The sequence below is a fragment of the Haemaphysalis longicornis genome, unplaced genomic scaffold (assembly GCF_048455015.1).
Source record: "Haemaphysalis longicornis isolate Haplotype H1 unplaced genomic scaffold, Haemaphysalis longicornis Haplotype H1 scaffold_6, whole genome shotgun sequence".
Lineage (NCBI taxonomy): Eukaryota > Metazoa > Arthropoda > Arachnida > Ixodida > Ixodidae > Haemaphysalis > Haemaphysalis longicornis.
In genome coordinates, this window is record NW_027526407.1 from 196009932 (window position 1) to 196033292 (window position 23361).

General features: G+C 48.0%; 1 pseudogene; it reads right to left on the reverse strand.

The window, feature by feature from the left end:
* Nucleotides 1–4480: 4480 nt before the first annotated feature.
* On the reverse strand, nt 4481–19847 carry LOC144143420 (peptidyl-prolyl cis-trans isomerase FKBP8-like; annotated as a pseudogene).
* Nucleotides 19848–23361: the final 3514 nt, after the last annotated feature.

The following is a 23361-nucleotide window of genomic DNA, read 5'->3' on the forward strand; positions in this document are numbered from 1 at the left end:
TAACTACTCGGCCACCGAGAAAGAGTGCGTTGCTGTTGTTTGGGCCCTCCTCAAACTCCGACCATACCTTTATGGGCGTCATTTTACCGTCGTCCGCGACCACCATTGCCTTTGCTGGCTCAAGAATCTTAAGAATCCTACTGGCCGTCTTGTGCGATGGAGCTTAAGGCTCTAGGAATTCGACATGACCATCATACACAAATCCGGCAAACGGCATTCAGAAGCAGACTGCCTTTCAAGAGCTCCTCTTGACCTTACCCCCGCCGATGACGACGACAGCGACGATGCCGCGCTAATCGGAGTTCTGGACGCACCCACCATTTCGAAGCAGCAGCGCGCGGATGCGGAGCTACGATCGCTGTTTGATTTTTTACAAGGCCACACTACCGTCGCGCCGAAGGCATTTGCTAGAGGACTGTACTCATTCTGTCTGCGGAGCAACGTTCTCTATCAGAGAAATTTCGCATCGAGTGGGAGTAACTACCTGCTTGTCGTACCCAACCTTCTCAGGAATGAAATCTTGCAGGCCTGTCACGACGAGCCTAGCGCCCGTAACTTCGGTTACACACGTACGCTGGCACGGATCAAGCAGAAGTACTACTGGCCGAAGCTATCGGCCACCGTACGGCAGTATGTACGAACTTGCCGGGACTGCCAGCGACGGAAAGCACCACCCGGCCGGTCAGCCGGACTTCTGCAGCCCGTTCAGGTTCCTAGAACGCCTTTTGAACAAGTTGGCATGGGCTTGCTCCGCCCCTTTCCAACTTCCACAACTGGGAACAAATGGATAGTAGTCGCCACGGATTACTTAACCAGGTATGCCGAAACGAAGGCGCTTCCACGGGCTACAGCGCTTGAGGTTGCGCAGGTTTTTCTAACAAGAATTGTGCTGCGGCATGGCGCACCGGCAGTGCTGATTACAGACCGTGGGACGGCCTTCACGGCGCAACTGCTGCAAGACGTGTTGAGATTGAGCGGCACGTCCCACCGAAAGGCCAGGGCGTACCACCCCCAAACCAACGGCTTAACAGAACGTCTGAACCGAACAACAGCCGACATGTTCAGTATGTACGCCAATGCGGAACACAAGACGTGGGATGCAGTTTTGCCTAACGTAACGTTCGCCTATAATACGGCCCAACAAGAGACGACGCAGATGACGCCATTTGCACTTGTCTACGGTAGGGATTCTTCCACAATGCTTAACGCCATGCTGCTACCCGATACCCACGACGACCAAGACGGGTCCCTTCACGAGTTCGTGCGTAGCGCCGAAGAAGCACGCGCGCTGGCACGCCAGCGAATACAACAGCACCAGCGTTGTGACACCGCTCGCTGCAACCTTCGACACCGACATGCAACCTTCTCCTCCGGAGACCAGGTCTGGGTGTGCACTCCAGTTAGGCGCCGGGGACTCTCGGAAAAGCTTATGCGGCGTTAGTTTGGCCCGTACACGATGTTACGACAGCTTAGAGATGTTACCTATGAAGTCGCTCCAGCCAGCCTAAGCGCCGCAGGACGTTCCTGATCTCGCCCAGAAATTGTGCATGTGATCCGCATGAAACAATACTTCTCGCGGTGATCACACATCTAGCAGCGGACTACATTTTCCGCGCATAACAAGGGAGGGGAAAATTACCTTGTTATTTATTTTTTATTGAATTTTTTCGACCTCTCTTTTACCCCCGTTGCCACGGGGGAGGCGAAAATTACCTTGTTATTTATTTTTCGTTTAATTGTTTTCTCTCTGTGTTTGATTCTTCTCTCTCTCTTTTTTCCCCAAGTTCGTACTACGTGACTGTGTGTTCTTATTATCCTTTTGATAATTTATTTTCCCGGTCTCTCTTCATTCTTTTGCTACTCACCAACCACAATCCATTTGTACAAAGTCTCCCTCCTCTTACCTTGCCCTGGGCCTTGCGACTTTTTCTGTATATATATAACTCTGAAACGAACTTACTTTGTACTCTGAAGAAAGGGAGTCCTCTCCCTGAAACGTCAGTAAACTTTTTTCTATTTTCTCCGTCTTTCTCGTTTGTCTCTGTCTCTAATTTGTGCAGCTTACACCAACAGCTACCGTTTCCGCATTGCACTATCTACCGCCTCCAGGTGCAACAACTGTGCATCAGAAGACACAATTGAGCATCTTTTACTCTACTGTCCTGCCTACAAAGACTCTAGATCAACTTTGCTACAGGACATTGCACGCATAGGTTAACGCAAGGACCAGTGACCTTAAAAACCATTTTAGGGCCCTGGCCGTCTTCTTCACAGCAACGCCTAGCCCTAAAATTTCTGTTTTCGTACCTCAGCGACACTGGCCTAATTCAAAAACTTTAAATCTCTTCACTCTGAGACTTTCGCTCTTGCCCTTTTACTTAATTTCGTTGGTCCCTGTCTCAGCTTGCATCTCTTTTCTGCCCTCCTCTCTCTCGGGCCTTTCTTCCTTTTCCCCCTCCCCTAACAGAGTAGCATGAAGCCGAATTTGTACGCCGGCTAAACACTCTGTTTTCTAATAAAGAGCTTCTCTCACACTATTTCTCTCTGTCTCTACTAACGTTATATAAATATATATATATATATATATATATATATATATATATATATATATATATATTCGTGTGGCGCTGGCTACCACCCCAAGTGCAGGAAACAAAAATTCCTTAACATAAATACCCGAGAATGTGCCGGGGAAACAGCCCCGCCGGTAGCGTAGTGGTTATCGCACCAGACCGGTATTCTGGAGGGCGTGGGTTCGGTTCCCACCCGGCGGGCATTTTTTCACCACTTTGTTTCCGACAAAAAAAAATCATCTCTTTCTATGACCCACCACAACCTTCCCTTTGCTTTCCGAGGTTTTCTTGACTGCCAACCCTTGTTTTCTATATATATATTGCCGCGAACCATACATTGGGTTTGTTTATTTGTGTTTTGCTTTTACCGCCCGGCTGCGCCGGTCTGTGTTATCTCTGCGCCAAGGGAAGCGCGTGTTCCATTCTTTCTTTCTGTGCCGCATGTGTTATCTGTTGTGATAGGGAGAGCATTCCGATCTAACATGAACAGCCCAGAATAATCTTCTTGGATCTACTATGTTCTAGAAGCGAATCGACGTTTCGAGAACCACGCGCGCCAAAAGGTAAAAAGCCTGCAGTGGGGACGCCGGGGCATTCTATTCGACGACACTCGCCTGTGCAAGTCACTTTGTTGACCGCTGCTTCGCCGCCTCTGTATTCTTTTGAGTTGTTAGGGGAGCACAAGTTCGCTCCAATAAACGTGTTTCTCATTCAACACCACTGCATCGTCCTTGTCTTCGTGACATCTGGTGAGGGTGCGGGGTACGCACCCTTCATGCCCACTACAACCTCGAAAAGCCGCCAAGCCAGTCCAACAAGAGCCAGCCCCCGCCTGCAAGATTTACCGCCCGAGTTCGGTTTGATACCAGAAGGGCCCAAGAAAAGGAGCGCTGCAACGAACACCATGGTGCAAGAAACAACGTCGCCAATCGTCCTGCAGCAGCCCCGGGAAGCGCCATCGTTCCGAGGAGCCCCCGCAGAAGACCCAAAAGTATGGTTGGAGAAACTGGAGCGCGTCCGGAAATTCAACAGGTGGGACGACGCAGAAAAGTTCCGGCACGTTTTCTTTTACTTGGAAGATTCGGCTCGCACTTGGTTCGAGAACCACGAGAGCTCCTTGACAAACTGGGCTTAGTTCAAAAGCGAGTTTACTAAGACCTTCACTACCGTCGTGCGGAAAGAAAGAGCCGCCCTTTTGTTGGAAACGCGCACGCAACACCCCAACGAAGGTGTCGTGATCTTCGTTGAGGAGATGAAGCAGCTATTTCGCTGCGCGGACCTCGAAATTACGGAAGAAAAGAAGTTGCGCTTCTTAATGCGCGGAGTGAAGGAAGAACTGTTTGCTGGACTTGTTCGAAATCCGTCCAAAACCGTCGCCTAATTCGTGACCGAAGCCAGCACCATTGAGAAAGCCCTCGAAATGCGTGCTAAGCAGTATGACCGCAACTTTGTTGGTGCGGCCAATGCGAAGGACTTTGGCAGCACGCGGATCCCGGCCGACAGCCTACGTGAGACTATCCGCGCAATAGTGAGAGAGGAGCTGCGGAAACTTCTCCCAACGCCGCCGCAGCCCCAAGTCGCTTCCCTCACCGACGTGATTAGAGAAGAAGTGCAACAAGCGTTGGGAACTTCTACGCCATCCGAGGTACCCCGAGAGCCACAAGCTATGACATACTCCGCGGTTGTTCGTCGACCCCGCCCTGCTCCAACACTCCGTCAAAAGGCCCCGCCGTACCGCCGCCCACTGTCACCTGCCCGACCCCCGGTAGCCCGAAACCAGACGCCGAGGAAGACGGACGTATGGCGAACTCCCGATAACCGTCCTCTGTACAACCACTGCGGAGAGGCAGTGGTAGCACCCTCTCATCTGAAGGGGACGCGGTCCCACTCCAAACAGCAGCAGTCTGTCATACAGAGCCCAGGTGGCGATAAGCGGCTACGCCAACTGCCACAGCGGTCACCTCCACGGCTCCAGCAACGAACATGCGGTTACGGATCTTGTCGCCCCGATATCGCCCCGTTGCGCAGTTCCGCCGCCGGCCGTGCTGCCGCCAAACATACGCTTGTACATGGCCTTCTCCTCTCCATCTTCCTTCTGCTTGCGCACGAGGAGCCGCGAGAGCTCCTGCAGGATTATTTTGGTCTCAGGCTCCAGCTTCAAGGCCTACTTGTGCACAGACACTGCTTCAGAGACATTTCCTTGCCACGCCAGGATCTTCGCTACGGTACAGGGCTTTGACATTGTTGTGCTGCACCTTGAGAACAAAGTCAACCGACTTCAGCGTCGCCTCAGATGCTTCTATCTTCATCTCAGTCGCTGTCAGGTTGTTGTAGAATTTTAACCACGTGCCCAGCAGCAACTGCAAGTCGGTCGGCGACTCAGTAAGTTTCAGGCCCATGTCATCCAGGAAGTCAAGTGCCCTCCTGTAGCAGTGAATTGCGTTAGGGTAGCCCCGCTGCTGTACCAAAAGTTTCCTTGCTCCCGCTTGGCATCCTCGATAGACAGGTGCTCTTGGAAGGGCTGCTCGGCCTCCTGCTTGGCTTTGTAGGTGTCCATGAGTGCAGCTTTGCCTTGGGCGGCACCTTGTGTTCACATCCTAGGTCTCCGTCGTTCAGCCTGGCAGGGATCACAATTTTGGCAACCTCCGCCTTCTACATGATGGCCAGCGCGATATCCAGGCGGCCAACTGTCTCCATATCTCCCAGGATGATGTGCCAGTCCTTCCACCCCTCGAAAACGGTGCCATCCTCCAAGGTACCCCTCAGGTTCACCACGACCCAGTTCGACCTCTGCGGCCTCATGCCCTTGCCCTTGCCTGGCTTGATCACCCTCTTTTAGAGCTCGCCACTTCCGATCACCTCAAGCCAGCCGTCTTCGTCAACCTCCTTGTCAGTCTTCGTCTTCGATGACGATTGTCTTTTCTTTCTTTGGTTTGGGGAGGCTTTTTTATCGTCCCCGACTCTTTCTAGGGCGGCATTTCACTGCGCGACGAGTCATCCTCTTCATCGCCGAAGCCGCCGAGTTTTGGAGCTCGCGACACCTGACACGACACATCTTTCTTCCCATCCGCGTTTTTCTCGACGAAGTTTCCTTTCGGGTCCGGTCGCAACGCAACCTCATCGTCAGCCACTTCCATGATCACAGGCAGGGTGTCCTCTGTTCGACGACATCAAGCGTGCGGTAGGGCTTGTGCGGGGAGCCAGAGCAGCAGCCCCCCGCACAGAATGAAAGGGGTTTTTTTTGCTGGCAGACACAGATTCTCACAGAGGTCCAGAACCGCAGAGAGTGCCAAACAACGCTTACACGCAAAGCACGCAGACCGAGCTTCTTCGTTCACACATGCGGCTAAATGTCGGCCAGAAACATGGCGATGTCTGATGGCACAGAGTCATTACAAGAGATTCTCCGCAGTTCCTAATTAATTCAGCCCGCGTTCCCCTATAACATTACATATATATATATATATATATATATATATATTTATATATATATATATATATATATATATATATATATATATAGACACACACACACACACACACATATATATATATATATATATATATATATATATATATATATATATATATAGGGAGTAGTAGAACGTTGAAGATGGTAGAGAACACAAGAGAAGAAAAACTTCGAACAAGGTAAAAGCACGATTGTGGCCTACGTTTCAGCAAAGAGAACTTGCTTTCCTCAGGGCAATCTCTCGCCTGGCAGGCAGGGTTTATATAGGGGTAGGACCCCAGGTGAAAGGAGAGGGATAGATGGAAGGGAAATTGAGCAAGCTGATTGGTTTCGGAGTGTGTCGGGGGAGAGATTGAGGGGCCAAGAAGGTTGTCTAGTTTAAGCCGCGAAGTAGGTCACACGGAGGTCAGCTGGTGGTTGATATTCGTGGAATTTTTGGACAGAAAGGATGAGAGGGTGCTTATTGACCGGCCGAGGGGTATAGGAAAAGGATCTCAGAACCGCCGGAAGCAGACCAGGCGGTGAGGGTGGGGTCCTTATCAAACTATCTGCAAGCCTCAGGTCAAAAGAAAAGATAGAGACAGGGGAAAACTAACTAGGTCAAGGAAAAAAAGAAAAAAAAGGAGAAAAACACAGGGAGGGAAACCACATAAACCCACACACTAAAGAAAAAGCAATGACCCGGCAACTGAAATGGCACGTGTCACCCACGGCAACCTTCCTGGAACAGGACTGTCCTGAAACTCAAAAACGAAATGATAAATTTAGAGTGACGTACGGGGCACTAGACCACGTGGAGTAAAAAAAAGGAGAAATTAAATACATAAAATTGAATTCCAAAAGCAAAAGTTGGAGGCATGAGGGCGAGTATTAAGCTAGACGCTAAGGAATAAAAAAGAAAAAGAAATTAGGTGACCAGGTACAGAGCAGGGTGAACGGTCATAGACTTTGGATGAGGTATATGCACGAAAATGCCTAATGCTGTATTCCCGGTGAATATCCCAAGGATTCCAAGTTGCCCTTACACCCATTAATTCCAGCAGGTTCCATGGAGTTGAATTTGTGAATTAAGCAGGGTTCTCGGTATTTCCTGTCCCCAGGAGACCTAAAATTTGACTGAAGTATATATAACTTAAGGTGATCAAAATTGTGGCCTGGTTGGTTGAAATGCTGCGCTACAGCTATGAAGGATTTTCTAAGAGTATCTGCCCGGTGACCATAAAGCCGTAGGCTCATAGGTTGGCTCGTTTCGCCTATATACTGTTTGTGGCACATTGAGCATTCCAACATATACGGATGAAGTGCACGTAAAACTTGAATTATTCTTGTGGATATAATTACTGGCTGTGCTTTTTACAACGCAGTCTGTTTGCAGGTGCCTACAAGTCTTGCATCTGGGGCGGGAGTAGCTGGCTATGACTGGTTGCTTTGAAGGCCCTGTTTTAGCATGCACTAAAATATCTTTTAGGTTCCTGTTTCTCCGGTAGGTAACCCTTGGTGCTTCCGGAAAAGTCTTTTTAAGTCGGTCGTTACTGGCTAAAATGGGGTAGTACTTCCGCAGTATATTGTTTACGTTTGGGAGGGCGTTTGAAAATTTAGTTATTAGTACAGGTGGCCTGGCGCTTTCGTTTTGCCGCTGTTTCTTGAGAACGTCATCCCTTTTGAGATTAGACACACGTTGGTACGCCTGATCGAGCAAGCTTTTGGGGTGGTTCCTGTTCATAAGGGTGGCCTTGAGTTCGTCTAGGTGCTCTACGTAGTCACTGTCATCACTGCATACTCTTCTAAGCCTGGTGGCTTGTCCTACAAAGATCCCTTGTTTGCAGTGTCTGGGGTGATGGCTTTTATAATCTAGGTACTGCTGATTGTCTGTTGGCTTTATAAAAAGCGTGGTTTTAAGTTTACCGTTGTCTAGAATGACGGTAGTATCTAGGAAGTTCACTTCTTTTTCAGAATACTGGCAGGAGAATTCAATAGTCGGATGCGAAAAATTGAGATGGGATATAAACGTTTCTAGAGTCGCGCGACCGTGTTCCCAAATCATAAAGATGTCGTCGATGTAGCGGAGGTAAACCTGAGGTTTATGCGGAAAAGAGCTTAATAGGATAGCTTCAAGTTGCCCCATGAAAATGTTGGCATAGGTCGGTGCGAATGGAGTACCCATGCTAGTTCCAAAAACTTGCAAAAAGTAAGAAGAGTCAACTTCAGAATAATTGAGAGTTAGAACTAGTTTTAACAAAGTTATGTACACTTCTGGTGCATGTTGGTGCGGGTTCACTGATAGAGATTTTGAAATCGCTTCAATTCCTTCGGCGAACGGAATGTTTGTATACAATGCAGCAACGTCAAGAGTAACAAGGAGGGTTCCACTGGGTAGGCGCCCGCCCATATTTATCTCTTCTTGGCCCATCTTCTTGGCCCCTCAATCTCTCCCCCGACACACTCCGAAACCAATCAGCTTGCTCAATTTCCCTTCCATCTTTCCCTCTCCTTTCACCTGGGGTCCTACCCCTATATAAACCCTGCCTGCGAGGCGAGAGATTGCCCTGAGGAAAGCAAGTTCTCTTTGCTGAAGCGTAGGCCACAATCGTGCTTTTACCTTGTTCGAAGTTCTTCTTCTCTTATATATATATATATATATATATATATATATATATATATATATATATATATATATATTTATATATATATATATATATATATATATATATATATATATATATATATATATATATATATATATATATATATATATGTCTATATATATATATATATAAGACAGAAGAATTGGCAGTCAACAAGACCTCGGAGAGCCAAGGGGAGGATGTAGTAGCTCAAGATAAAAATTTGGAAAACAAGAAAGTGGAGAAAAAATGCCCGCCAGGTGGGATCCAAACCCACGACTATATTGATATATTAAAAGAAAGAAGGAAAGTGGAGGAAAAATCCACTTTCTTTCTTTCCAAATTCTTTATCTTTTTCAATTACCTACCGCATCCTCCCCCTTGCTTTTCTTGGCATTCTTGACTGCGGATCCTTATTTCTGTATCATTTCCACGAGCCCATCATTTCCCTTTCTGATTCGCTACATGCATAACCAGGGTCTCTGTTCTAGCAGTCTTGGTGCCACAGCTTAAGAAGGTTTACCTCTGGACGACCCTCTCTACATGTCGTCGACACTCGAGTCACGGCCCGGTTTGAAAAAAGGTCTCCTTCACCCCGAGTAGTCCAAGTTTAGCTAGCTACCACCCAACATCGAAGGCGTCAATATTCCTTTACAGAAATACCCGATAACGTGGAGGGGAAAAATAGCCCCACCGGTAGCGTAGTGCTCATCGTACCACACTAGTATTCTGAATGTCGTGGGTTCGGATCTCACCCGGCGGTCATTTTTCCTCCCCTTTTTTTCTTTCTTTCAAAATGATTTCTCTATGTAAATTACCTACCGCATCCTCCTCCTTGCTTTCCTTGGAACTCTTGACTACCAATCCTTATTTTTGTATTATTTCCACGAGCGCCTCATTTCCCAATCTGATTCGCTAAATAAATAAATAAATATATATATATGGCAGAACGACGAACGCCGCAGGGTACGTTGTGCGGTCTATGGTGACGCGCGATGTGCACGTTCCACTTGGCGTCACGAGGTGGCCTCCTGGTGTGCGTATGTGCCGACCGTCCCATCTGGTCATAACTTTCTTCAGTTTAGACGCAAATGGTCCCCTCATTACCGAATAGTCAGCTCCCGTGTGTACGAGGGCGACTACGTCAAAGCCGTCGATGGACACCTTGACGTCAGATGCAGTCGTCCTCGAGTTCCGGGTTCGTCGGGGCGTCGTATCTCTGCTTGTACGTGTTGATGGTCGGGCACTGTGCACCGTCGTTGTCGTCGTCTTCTCAACGGACGTCTCGGTCAGGTCGGGTACGCGTCGCGCCGTGTAGCTGTCGTCGTGTTCGGGAGTCTCGTCAGGGTTAGGTCGGGTCAGCGGGATGAGGGCAGGTCGTGAATCACTGTTTTCAGCGCGTCCTTGCGTCGTTGGAGGGTTTCTAGTTTTTCGCCGTAGAGCAACATCACCTGCAGAAGTTGCCGCCTTTAGTTGCCCCCGCGTGGGCTGGGGGACCTTCCACGGGTGAAGTCAGCGTTGCTACGGCGGTTCGGCGATTGGTAGGGGTAGGGCGACGGCGAACGGTTGAAACGCGCTGGGCCACGGCTGGTTTCAGATAGATACTCGTCGATCTCACGTGGTCGTTGGCCAGGGAGAGGGCGAGGTGCGTCGACGGAGAAACCACGCAGTCCGAGTCTTTTGTATGGGCAGCGACGGTAAATGTGGTCGGCCTCTCCGCAGTGGTAGCACAGAGGACGGTTATCGGGAGTTCGCCATACGTCCGTTTTCATCGGCGTCTGGTTTCGGGCTACCGGGGGTCGGGCGGGTGACATTAAGCGGCGGTACGTCGGGACCTCTTGACGGCGTGTTGGAGCAGGGCGGGGTCGACGAACAGCCGCGGAGTATGTCATAGCTTGTGGCTCTCGGGGTACCTCGGATGGCGTAGAAGTTTCCAACGCTTGTTGCACTTCTTCTCTAATCACGTCGGTGAGGTAAGCGACTTCGGGCTGCGGCGGCGTTGGGAGAAGTTTCCGCAGCTCCTCTCTCACTATTGCGCGGATAGTCTCGCGTAGGCTGTCGGCCGGGATCCGCGTGCTGCCAAAGTCGTTCGCATTGGCCGCGCCAACAAAGTTGCGGTCATACTGCTTAGCACGTTTTTCGAGGGCTTTCTCAATGGTGCTGGCTTCGGGCACAAATTCGGTGATGGTTTTGGGCGGATTTCGGACAAGTCTAGCAAACAGTTCCTCCTTCACTCCGCGCATTAAGAAGCGCAACTTCTTTTCTTCCGTCATTTCGAGGTCCGCGCGGCGAAATAGCTGCTTCATCTCCTCAACGAAGATTACGACACCTTCGTTGGGGTGTTTCGTGCGCGTTTCCAACAAAAGGGCGGCTCTTAGTAAACTCGCTTTTGAACTGAGCCCAGTTTGTCAAGGAGCTCTCGTGGTTCTCGAACCAAGTGCGAGCCGAATCTTCCAAGTAAAAGAAAACGTGCCGGAACGTTTCTGCGTCGTCCCACCTGTTGAATTTCCGGACGCGGTCCAGTTTCTCCAACCATTCTTCTGGGTCTTCTGCGGGGGCTCCTCGGAACGATGGCGGTTCCCGGGGCTGCTGCAGGACGATTGGCGACGTTGTTTCTTGCACCATGGTGTTGGTTCCAGCGTTCCTTTTCTTGGGCCCTTCTGGCATCAAACCGAACTCGGGCGGTAAATCTTGCAGGCGGGGGCTGGCTCTTGTTGGACTGGCTTGGCGGCTTTTCGAGGTTGTAGTGGGTATGAAGGGTACGTGCCCCGAACCTCCACCAGATGTCACGAAGACAAGGACGATGCAGTGGTGTTGAATGAGAAACACGTTTATTGGAGCGAACTTGTGCTCCCCTAACAACTCAAAAGAATACAGAGGCGGCGAAGCAGCGGTCAACAAAGTGACTTGCACAGGCGAGTGTCGTCGAATCGAATGGCCCGGAGTCCGCACTGCAGGCTTTTTATCTTTTGGCACGCGTGGTTCTCGAAACGTCGATTCGCATCTAGAACATAGTAGATCCAAGAAGATTATTCTGGGCTGTTCACGTTAGATCGGAATGCTCTCCCTATCACAACAGATAACACATGCGGCACAGAAAGAAAGAATGGAACACGCGCTTCCCTTGGCGCAGAGATAACACAGACCGGCGCAGCCGGGCGGTAAAAGCAAAACACAAATAAACAAACCCAATGTATGGTTCGCGGCAATATATATATATAGAAAACAAGGGTTGGCAGTCAAGAAAACCTCGGAAAGCAAAGGGAAGGTTGTGGTGGGTCATAGAAAGAGATGAAGAATTTTTTTTTGTCGGAAACAAAGTGGTGAAAAAATGCCCGCCGGGTGGGAACCGAACCCACGCCCTCTAGAATACCGGTGTGGTGCGATAACCACTACGCTACCGGCGGGGCTGTGTCCCCAGCACTTTCTCGGGTATTTATGTTAAGGTATTTTTGTTTCCTGCACTTGGGGTGGTAGCCAGCGCCACACGAAAATATATATATATATATATATATATATATATATATATATATATATATATATATATATATATATATATATATATATATATTTATAACGTTAGTAGAGACAGAGAGAAATAGAGAGAGAGAACCTCTTTATTAGAAAACAGTGTTTAGCCGGCGTACAAAATCGGCTTCATGCTACTCTGTTAGGGGAGGGGAAAAGGAAGAAAGGCCCGAGAGAGAGGAGGGCAGAAAAGAGATGCAAGCTGAGACAGGGACCAACGACATTAAGTAAAAGGGCAATAGCGAAAGTCTCAGAGTGAAGAGATTTAAAGTTTTTGAATTAAGCCAGTGTCGCTGATGTACGAAAACAGAAATTTTAGGGCTAGGCGTTGCTGTGAAGAAGACGGCCAGGGCCCTAAAATGGTTTTAAATGTCACTGGTTTTTGCGAATAACCTATGCGTGCAATGTCCTGTAGCAAAGTTGATCTAGAGTCTTTGTAGGCAGGACAGTAGAGTAAAAGATGCTCAATTGTGTCTTCTGATGCACAGTTGTTGCACCTGGAGGCGGTAGATAGTCCAATGCGGAAACGGTAGCTGTTGGTGTAAGCTGCACAAATTATATACAGAGACAGACGAGAAAGACGGAGAAAATAGAAAAAATGTTTACTGACGTTTCAGGGAGAGGACTCCCTTTCTTCAGAGTACAAAGTAAGTTCGTTTCAGAGTTATATATATACAGAAAAAGTCGCAAGGCCGAGGGCAAGGTAAGAGGAGGGAGACTTTGTACAAATGGATTGTGGTTGGTGAGTAGCAAAAGAATGAAGAGAGAGCGGGAAAATAAATTATCAAAAGGATAATAAGAACACACAGTCACGTAGTACGAACTTGGGGAAAAAAGAGAGAGAGAAGAACCAAACACAGAGAGGAAAGAATTAAACGAAAAATAAAAAACAAGGTAATTTTCCCCTCCCCCGTGGCAACGGGGGTAAAAGAGGGGTCGAAAAAATTCAATAAAAAATAAATAACAAGGTAATTTCCCTTCCCTTGTTATGCGCGGAAAATGTAGTCCGCTGCTAGATGTGTGATCACCGCGAGAAGGGCTGTTTCTTTGCGACGAAACAAACACACCTAAAGCCACGCAGACCGAGCGTCTTCGTCGTTCACACGGGCGGATGGATGTCTGCCAGCCACATGGCGATGTCTGATGATGGCACATAGCCATTACAAGGGATTGTCCGCACTTCCTAGTAATTGGAGCCCGCGTTACCTCATTATAATATATATATAAATATCAGGGTGTCGAACCGAACCGAACGGCAACGAAAACTAGAACACCACCGGTATTTTTCTCGGAACTGACCCCGAACCAGAACTGTTATTTTTTGAGCACACTGAACCCGAATCGGCACTCGTCCAAAAAATGAAATAACGGTTTCCGGTTCATTCGAAATGGTTCGACCCTTCGTTGATAATATCGTACAGTCACTGCAATTGAGGCCTTTATTTCTTTCACGAACCATCAATTTGGCACCCGCACATGCACTTCCCCCTCGAGAAAATTCAACACTATCACGCTCTTTGTAACAGGGGCAATGAATGAGCCCCAAAGTAGCAATGGCCTGTTGCTGCTGGAAGCGCGAGCTTAGTGCAAGCTGACCAAATGAAATGTCTTCTCGCAAGCTTGCAGGTGATATAAAACGAGTTTGCCCTTCCCTAGCTGCGACTTTATTAGAGAAATAAGGCTGCAGTAGTGCTAAACTGCGCAATAGCAAAAGGCCACACCCGATGACTGCGAACGTTTTGCGTTTCATATTTGATTTAAACTTTCCGGAACCTGCAACGTGTTTATACTTGAGACGTGTGACCGCAGGAGCTGGTAAATGGCTAAGCCGTTTGCTGCTCACCACAAGTGGCCTCGGTCTCCCTTCCCCATTACCGTTTGTCTGAAGTAGACGAAAATCGAGAACTCCCATATATCAAAACTTTGATCCACGTTTAAGTTCACCAGCTGGTTAAAATAAGTGTGAGCCCTTAAACATAAGCTGCGCCTCAGAGCAGAGATATAGCAAGGGGCATCAAATGCGACAGTTTTTAAATGTGTTTACACGGAAACAATAAAAACTAAAAGGCGAATCACGTTTTTTTAAATATTACGCGAAAAGGAAGTGAAACACATAAGTAAAAAAGCACGAAAACTTATCTTTGCGAAGCCTTTCACAACCAAACATGTCATCAATGCGAAGGAAGTGAGTGCTGTCGTCAGTTCTAGAGGACAGTACAGTGGACAAGTTCCGTTTTTTACACAAACAAATAACAACAGATATGTGAGGGAAAACTGTTAAGGTGCGCCCTTAATCCCTTCGCAAAAAACTGCAGCCCTCAACCTTGTCTTGGAAGAAGAAACAGTAATAAACCACATGACACGTGCAGAAATGCAAGCCGGTACCTACCTCTGTCTCATTCGCTGAGCAATCATCTTTTCTGCTTGTTCTGCAGTTTTGGGTCCTTGAGATCAGCTTTTTGTCAAAGGTGCACTTGTACTGACAGCCGAACTCGCTACATTACTTCTACGGCTACTCGTTCCGGAGGGGAGTACTGCTCTGGACGAATTAAAGATCATGTACCCATAACAGTCCCATCACATGCTCTGTGCCTCAAATTTCCCATTCATTTTGTAGAGCATAATTTGTTATAAGATTCCGCAATGTAGCACATGGAACGATGGCCGGGGGTCAGGCGGTACGATGACATACTGATTGTTGTGCACACATTCTATATAGCTATCGCAAAAGGAATTGCAGTTGTCAGAGGAATATTACAGTGAATGAGCGTTAACTAAAGCTTAATTTTAACAAAAGCGGAGCCCTGTAGCACCATCATCATCATCTTCTTTAGCGCCACCATCATCATCAACAGATTGGTCAGCTGGCTCGGATGACACGACACTCGGCACCCCGCACACCTCGGGTACGGCACTCTCGTTCTACGCGCCTCGTCATGTCCATGGCGCAGCCAACGCAAGCGTAATAAACGTGAGCTCGGCCGCTCCGCCGGGGTGATGTCACCGAACACCTATCAATGCCCCATAGCGTCTTAACCCGTCACAGAAGGCGACGAAGAGGACGCGCCTGGCCCGAGCGATCCTGGCCGATTGTAAATAGCTCGAATCGCTCTGCGGCAACATCTTGTAAATACATCCTTTCCTCGTCACCCATGGTTCGCCTCATCATTGTCCTGCCGCCACGTAACATTTTGGTAGAAGGTGACAGCCAACAAAATATTCAGGGTGATCAAACAATGTAATTCATTGGTAATATTTATGCGCCTGTCACAGGATTTTTCTGTTGTGTGACAAATATAAAAAATGTTCGCCATTGGCATAGGCGCTGGTATTTCGACGCGCCAGTACGCAGGCCTAAATTGAAGGCTTCAAGGTTAGCGTGATGGGCGATTTCATAGCGACGATTGCAATTTGAACTAAAAAAATGGCAAAACATATATCCCACTGTCATATCTCTCGCCGGTGACTTTATGAATAGTCGCTAGGACAACATAAAGTCTATGGGATAAAAAAGGTGGTAAATCATAGCGACTTCATGTGTTTTTTGAATGATTTTGAATTTTTTGTATTTTAATTCGACGGCCGTTCTAAACTATTAAATTATTTTTTGTCTTATTTCAGTGATAATTCATCTCATCGAACCAGTTTGCGAAGCGAACCGCTTCGCAAACCGTTTCGATGAGATGAATGATGCTGCGTAATTTTGTGAAAGCGGAACAGAATCGCAACGAAATGATTTCGGCTGAACCAGAACCGTAACCGAACCGGGATTTGTTTCTGTTCGACAAACTAATATATATATATATATATATATATATATATATATATATATATATATATATATATATATATATATATGTATATATATATATATATAGTAAAAAATGGGTATAGCTTCTAACAAAACTGTTTATTGGTCGACGTTTCGATCGGATGCCGATCTTTCTTGAGAAAGATCGGCATCCGATCGAAACGTCGACCAATAAACAGTTTTGTTAGAAGCTATACCCATTTTTTACTATTTGCTACGGCAACCAAAGACAGCCCTTCTCGCAATCTATATATATATATATATATATATATATATATATATATATATATATATATATATATATATATATATATATATATATATATATATATATATATATATATATATATAGAAACTTTATTTAAAGCTGTGCTGTGCCTGATTTCCGTTGCTTACATGCAATACATATATCTAAACTTCTCCGTGATGATACAGGGCCTTGAGCATCAGCGGCGCTCATTCCAGCCATGTAGCGTGGAAGCTGGTTTCAGTACTAACGAATAACTCCCCAATTGAGTTTTATGTATACAGTCGCGATTATTTTGGATGTTTTATTACTTCCCAAAATTTCGAATAAAAAACGCTTTTTGATTCCGTTGAACCAGCTGCTTAAAAAAAAGTGTAGGGACCTTTACACTTTTTTTGTTACATAAAAGCGGGACAGTCCAACTTCCACGACAAAAAGAAGGGGGTTCATTTATTCTCCTCATCAACGGAATGTATAAAATTTAAAATAAAATTGCGATAATGGAAAGTATATACACATTACTGTTGTCTGTACACCTTATAAATTCTTGCGACAGCTACAGTTTTACTTTAACAAGCATTTCAAGTAGACAGAAAAGGTTACATTAAGAACACCTAATTGATGCGCCATTAAACACCAAGGCGTTCATCTTTCTGCCTTGTTTTGCTAAGCATAGATGGATGTAAAGGTGCGGTATTCACGAGATGGCAGCACTGTTTCGTAGAGAGGGAAATGCGAATGCTAGCTGAGCAGTTCAAGTGGGATTGACGACTATTGTAACAAACAGAAATGCTTTTAAAAGTTGCGTGGACAATTGTACACGCCGTGTCGCAAATGGATAACATCCGCTGTCGTCGCTCAATCTCAACACTTCCGTTTTTCTTTCATCATGGCTCCGAATCGCTCGCAGAGGATACAACAAGCAAGCCCATGCCGAAGGGCATCCATGAGTGATCCACCACTGGTGACTGCTTAATCACGCAGAAAAAAAGGCCAGAACCCGAAAGCTCGTGGTCAGCTCCACCTCCTGCTTAATTTTATTTCGCACACAATCAATCCCATGTTCTCGATGCCATGCTGCTGCTCCCCATGCTAGTGTGCGAGAACCAGGAGTTGAAGGGTTTGCTTTCAGCGGAGAATTGGTTCGATATCAGCGTTTCTCGCAGTGCCGTGCACTCAAAATCTCCACTACAAAATCAGCCGCCATCGCTTTCCCAAAGCAAGTCGTGACACGGTACGAGGTCACTTCTGTGGAGATCTTAATAGCACATGTCGCATGTCACAAATCTCCCTGCGTGACGTTTGACAAATTTTTGACATGTACAGTACATATTCCCAGTTTAAAAGCAATGTTCTCAGCATTTTCAACATGTTTAAATTGCTCCCCAGAAAGACTGGTGGCTGCACGGTTTACTCGCTTCTTCACCTCTCCGATGCTATCTCCAAAGGTCTGCTACGCTAAAGCCTTCCTGGTTTGTTTCCTCTCTCAGCAGAAATGTTAAGGCTTCGGAAAGCGTGGAGGCGCGAATACTACTGGTGTGTATCGACCATCCTAAAACAAGATCCACTGCGGGAACTATAATTCAATATTGAAGCCTGATGCCGATAGCACTGCGTAAAGAGGAACTGCTTCGCGCACGTTTGCGTTTTGTGGTGAGACAACATTACCACCCATTGATTGAGACATTTGCTTCCGATCTGCAGGACCTCTTACTGCAACGCTACGCGATCCCATCTCTCTCTTCGCATTTGCTATGGCTGCTCCCACCCATACGTATTTAAACAGCCGCCTTAGGAGTCGCCCGAAGAGCAAATGTTCCCGCTCCAGCTCTTAGGTTTTAGACCACACAACTTTTACACAGTGAATACGACGGCCATAACCATATAAATAGGCATAAATAAGATCCATATAATATGTCCTTATGTGATGACTCAGTCGCAGAAGGATCTTCCACGATTGTATTAGGATTGCTGCGCCATGCACTACGGACACCAAAAAACTCATTCACAGAAAGTCATTACAGTGACTGAGGTGGCCACCTTTCTTGCGGCATTGGAATATATTACCACGCAGTGACCCAGCCAATCAGCATGTTTAGAGATTCCCGTGTTGCCCTTAAACGCCTTCAATCATTGACTGAGGAACAGCTAGTATGGGAAGTTGGGTTTTACATCACTAGGCCTTCACTGTTGCCAATTTCATCGGACGGCAGTGGTGTAACAGGCAATTTTGCAGCAGATCTTACAGCTTCACAAGCTGAGTGTCACCAACAGAGAACTGCGGCTATACCGCCCTCATGGGAAAATTCGGTCGCACTTGCGTCTCGTGTCGTGCGGCAGGTCCAGTATTCCATAAGGGCTGATCCGTCAAGCTGCTATCATACCCTGCAGTACTCCATCTACCAAGGATGCCCTTTGAGGTTTTCCCCTGGCCTCAACAAACGCGACGCAGCCGTAACACACCGCATATGAGTCAACGCCACCTACACACGGCTTTTACGTATCAAGCTTGAGCTTACAAGCTAACCCTTTTGAATCGACTGCGACATTCCAGAGCATGTTCACCATACAATATGGGCGTGTAAATGATATGGCGCACCCACACGCTCCTAGCAGGCGAGATTGGGCAAGCTACTCTCATCTCGTCTTCTGTTGCATGATGTTTCTTGCCCCTGGTCATGTGCAAAAAAGCCGTTCGAGTCAGTGTGAAAGCTGTCGGAAGTGCAAAGCAGTGATTCGCCATAATGGGCTCTAGCGCCGTTATCAAGTCACTGATAGCCCCCAAATGCAGTTCAAACTTCCCGCCTTCGCAGTGCTCGCGCGCACCCACTGCCTGGAACTGCGCCGCACGTGGCGGCGTGCACTCTCCCGCACGTGGCGGCGTGCACTTCCAGCACTTCACTGTCGTAAAAAACAACCCAAGGAGTATTCCTATCTAAATGAAAGCGGGCACTGCCGGTTAATTACGTATATCTTGCCTGAAATGTGCCTTCAGTTTTCTTTGCCATAAACAAAGGGTAGAGATATGACAAGCGCCGGTGGTAGACAAGTTTAGAACGCTGATGGCTATATACACCGCTTGGCTTCCGAAGCCCCTGGGTTACGCCATGACGACGGAATGCGGCGTCGCTCCACTTGGATCCAGCAAGGGAGGAACGGTGACAAGACGAGCACCTAAAGTACTGTGCAATTAAAATGCGTTCACATGCGACCAAAGCCTTCCTGAGCTCCCTCCGCAGATATTTTTAAAAGGTGCGCAACATTGAGGTGACGTGTGCGACCGGTCCATGTTCCTCCCCTTTTCACTCTCAAGCTCTACACGGTTTTCAAGTGAACATTTTGGGTGTGCGTTTAGCAGGACTGCTGTGATAGGTCCGAACGTTACAGGCTCACGTGTGGTCGCTCCAGGGTTTCTGAACTCCGCTCAAAGTAAAAGCGAACATTTCTCTACTACGCTTTATAACTTGTTTTTTAGGCGGAACCACTCACCTCGGTATCCAGACCTCAAGGTTGGTTTACTTGCTCCTTTTTCTTCTTTCTTCTTTTTTGTCTTTCTTTTTGCACTCGTCACATTTTTCACCTCAGGTAGCATGGTAGGCTATCTTCCGGAAAGACCCAATCAGTGTCATTAAGCTGCATTCTCTCTCTGAGATGTTGAAGGCCATCGGAGCGAGGCGACACCAAGTCCCCCTCATTGAGCGCGGCCGCGCCGGCGAGAACTCATCATCGTATCCACAACGTCAGGAGAAGCTCACTTACAGGGGAACTTGCGGTGCAGCGTTTAATATCTTGTCAGGAAGCCAAAGATGACGCAGTTCTCTTCAAAAACAACACGTTTATTGGAGCGAACTTTTGCATCCGTAACAACTCAAAGAATACAGGCGGCGAAGCGGCAGTCAACAAAGTAACGTGCAAAGGCGAGCGTCGACGATTCGAATGCCCGCGGCATCTACTCTGCAGGAATTCATAACTCTGCGCAAGGGTTTCTCGACTAGTCGAATTGTATCCAAAACACTGCATATACACGAACAATATTCTAGGCTGTTCACGTTAGTTCGGAACGCTCTCTCTATCAGACGAGATAACACAAGCGGCACAGAAAGAACTGAAAGATCTGATTGATTTGATTGTAGGGTTTAACGCACCGACGCAACGCAGGCGATGAGGCGCGCCGTAGTGGAGGGCTCCGGCATGATTTTGACCGCCTGGGAATTTTTAAGGTGCGCCGAAATCTTGTACATACGGGCGTTTTGGATGCGAAGCATCTCTTGCTCGGGGTATGTCCCGCGTCTGTGCCCCTTCCGCAGCGCCTCTGATGATGATTGCCGCAGGATGCCCTCAGGGATTAGCCAACCAAAGAATCATCTCGAGATAGCTTTGCGTTCACCACCGTCGTCATCTTCACTTAGGGGAAGCGCTGAAGAAGAAGGAGAAGACAAAGCTGCGAAAAGGAGGGCGTGTACGTTGCTCTCGCCCCGTCCGCAGCAGCTCTGTTGATGATTGCGGCGGGATGTCCCTACGGATCGGCCAACCAAAGAATCCATCACGAAATAGCTTTGTGTTTAACCACAGTCGTCATCTTCTCGTAGGGGATCCCCTGAAGAAGAAGAAGGAGAAGAAGACAAAGCTGAGAACAGGAGGGCGTGTACGTTGCTCTCAGCAGGTGCACCAACGTCAACAACCTTTACCTCACCAACGCTGACGGAGACTATTGATTCTACCACAGAGACGACAACATCGACAACAACATGATGGACGAGTTTCGCCGCCTCGAGAACCGCCGCCTGCTCACTGTCACACAACAGTACTTGCGTGCCTTTGCCACCGGTGTGGACCCGGACACGGATTTCGCTCTGGCGCTACTAAACACCAGATCACTGAACATAGCGTCAACACAATCGCACCACACGGAATGGCTATGATGCTTCACATCCTCATCACGGTTCACCACGGGAAGATGGTGTAATTTTTGCTGTTCGCCTCCATCATAAAAGCGGCCGCCGTGGCCAGGAATGGAAACCGCGACCGAAAGAATGGAACACGCACCTCCCTTGGCACACAGACAACACAGATAACAGACCAGTACAGCCGGGCGGCAAAAGCAAAACGTCATTTTGTCTGCTGCGTAGCGCTTCATTTAGTCTGTTGCTACGACAATCCACGTGTTCTCAGATCGCGACTTAGGGAGCGGGCCCGGAAGGTCCTCGATGGGATGGCGATCGGCTGCAGAAGTACGGCGTGTCCCGTCGGTGGCGTTCTTTGTTTCTGGAAGTCACGGCAGCTCCGTACATAGTTGGTGACGTCGGATGCAAAGCGGGGCCAGTAGTATTTTTACTTGATTTTTCCAATAGTTCGAGCTGTGCCGGTAATGTCCAGAAGACGGGTCGCCATGGCATGCTTCCGAATTTTCGTCATGATAGTCTGTAGGGATGACAAAAAGATAAGTTGTTCTTGTTCTGGGGCTGAAATTCTGCACGAGGACGGAGTTTTTCAGGCTGAATGCTGGTAAATTGCGCTTGAAGGCCCTGGGCACGGCGACGAGGTAGTGGATCATTATGCGTACCTCGGGGTCGGCATGTTGCTGGGCGGCTAGGTCGCTCTCCGTCACTACTCTGAAGAATGCGCTGTCTTCATCAGAGTCATGCGGCGGTGGGTCGACGGGGTCGCGAGAGGGGCAGTCGGTGTCGGAGTGTTTCCTCCACGATTTATAAACTACTGTAACGTCGAATTCTTCAAGACGCAAGCTCCACCTACCAAGACGGCTAAGAGATCCTTCAACCTGGCCAGACAACACGGCGCATGGTGGTCTGTCACAGCCTTCAAAGGTCTTCCATAACGTGAGGGAGAAATTTCGAAATGGCCCTTAAATTCGCGAGGCACTTTTTCTCAGAGGCTGAGTAGTTTTTTTTCTCCCTTGGATAGACCACGGCTGGCATAGGCGATTACCTTTTCGCACCCGCCTTGCTTTTGGATGAGGATTGCACCCAAGCCTATATCAGTTGCGTCCGTGTGCATTTCAGTTTCGGCGTTTTTGTCGAAATGCGCAAGCGTGGGCGGGCTTTGCAGGCATTGTTTCAGCTCGCTGACTGCTTTTTCTTGGGGATTTTCCGAGCTGAAAGGTGTGCTATATTTCGTCAAGCGCGTGAGTGGCTCTCCAATGCGTGCGGAGTTTGCGACGAAGCGCCGCTAGTATGCGCACAGTCCGAGAAATCTTTGCACGCCCTTCTTATCTTTTGGTCTTGGATGTTCGGCTGCTTAAGGTTTCGGCGGGTCAGGCAGGACTCCCGTGGCGTTGATGACATGGCAAAAACATGAGTTCCTCGTACGCGAAGCGGCTTTTCTGGCTTCAGTGTTATCCCCAACGTACGGATGGCCTCGAATACTGACGGCAACCTTGCAAGGTGTTCCTCGAAAGTCCTGTAGAATACCACAACGTCGTCGAGGTATACAAGGCAGGTGTGCCACTTCACGCCAGCTAGCACAGTGTCCATAACTCACTGAAACGTTGCTGGCACCGTGCATAACCCAAACGGCCTCACCTTGAACTCGTACAGGCCGTCCTGGGTTACGAATTGAGTCTTTTCTCAATCTCTCTCGTCCACTTCAATTTGCCAGTAGCCTGTCGTAAGATCCATCGATGAGAAGTACACCGCGTGGCTGAGGTGGTCGAGGGCATCGTTGTTTCGTGGCAGGGGGTATACGTCCTTTTTGGTGATATTCATCAATCACCGGTATTCAACGCAGAACCTCAGTGTGCCATCTTTTTCCTGACGAGTACGACTGGAGAAGCCCAGGGGCTTTTCGATGGCTGCATAATGTCGCCGCTGAGTGTCCGACTAGTGTCCGGATGGCTTCCCGCTTGTGTGAAGACACGCGGTACGCTGTCTGTCGGGTAGGTCGTGCTCCGTCTTCGTTTTTAATTCGGTGCTTCGTTAGGGGTGTGTGACGTAATTTTGAGTTTTACGAAAAAACACTTGCTGTAGCGACGCTGCAAATGCAATAATTTGTCATGGTTTTCTTGCAGCAGTGCTGGGTTCACGTCGAAAGGACGCGGCAGCTTGAAAGCTTCTGTGCGTGCACGTTCAAAGTCGGAAACTGCGAACACT